Source organism: Trichechus manatus, unplaced genomic scaffold, assembly GCF_000243295.1.
Source record: "Trichechus manatus latirostris isolate Lorelei unplaced genomic scaffold, TriManLat1.0 scaffold00150, whole genome shotgun sequence".
NCBI lineage: Eukaryota > Metazoa > Chordata > Mammalia > Sirenia > Trichechidae > Trichechus > Trichechus manatus.
Window position 1 is genome coordinate 4,454,362 of NW_004444086.1, and position 1,272 is coordinate 4,455,633.

Below are 1,272 nucleotides of genomic sequence, written 5' to 3' on the forward strand. Positions count from 1 at the left end.
GGCATTTTCTGAGTGTAACAGCCGACTTTTTAAAGAATGTGAAGCGTGGTCACGACCTTCCTCAGGAATAAGGGTTTGAGTGACACTGAGGAAAAATGGCCCGCAGAAGTGACTGCTCTGACCTGAGTCAGTAGATGAATCATTTGCTTCTCAGTGAGGAAGTGTGGGTATCAGAGAATGAGCCTGTAAAAACCCCCAATGCAAAGCTGCCCCTACGCCTGCACCTCCCTCCCCACCTGCAGGTGGTGCTTCCCAAACAGCCAACTCTCAGTAACTATTATCTCTTAACTCTGAGGGGGTGGAGGGTAAAGGCCTCTGGGTATGAAAACCTCACCTTCAGGAAAAACAAACGAACTCAATGCATAACCCCCACCCCCAACCCCAAGTAAACCACTGACTTAATGTTAAAACATGAGCTCCTGGTGTGGAAGGAATATCTTGTGTCTGACTGTCCATTCTCTCTAATGCTCAAGATAGCCCTTCAAGGTGAATTACACCCATTTTACAGATGAGGAAACCCAGGCCTGGACGAAATCCATGCCCAGGGTTCCAGTAAGGCCACCAGGGAGCCAGAATCAAGGCAACCTCTCGACTTCAAAGCCCAACATGCAGCCAGTGAAGTGAGGCAGTCTTCCCCGAGGAGAAGTAGCTCCCACCCCAAGGAGTCACACGATTCAGATCTGGGGTCCAGGTCACTCACCCTGCAGAGGACACAAGGACACTTGCTGGCCAGGGGTGACGCAGCCTGAGCCCCAAGGACAACAGCAACCCTGGGCTTCCCCTCTCATCATATTAAAACAGCCGACTTTATTCCACACTGCTCAACCCATAACGCAAGAGGCAACTGAAACACCATTTCTGTCCAGCGGTTTCCTTCGGGGGCTGTCCCTGCCTGCTCACAGATGTGATCAGGTCCAGGCCAGACCAATAGCCATCTTCAGCAGAAGCAGGGATAAAGAGGTCCTCCCACCCCATGGACCAATTTAAAAAGAATGGTTCTAAGATGATGAAAACTTGGTTTCTTGGTTTGGAGGTTTAGGGTCATGGTTTCACGGGACATCCCAGTTAACTGGCCTAATATCATGTTTACTGCTTCTGTTCTATCTCTCAGTTCATTATGTAGTGCCTGGGGTCTTAAAAGCTTGCAAGCAGCCATCCATGGTATAACAGTTGGTCTCTACTCGCCTGCAGCAACAGAGGAAGAAAGAGAGCTAGGAATAGGAGGAAATGGAATGTGTGGCTAATTGCCTCCATGAACAACTAACTCTCTTT

The 1,272-nt window shown here is 49.4% G+C and overlaps 1 protein-coding gene across 1 annotated transcript in view; it reads right to left on the reverse strand.

Moving 5' to 3' along the window:
* Positions 1-1,272, reverse strand: part of WDR1 (WD repeat domain 1) — a 51,942-nt gene that overhangs the window by 20,526 nt on the left and 30,144 nt on the right. The window lies entirely within an intron of this gene.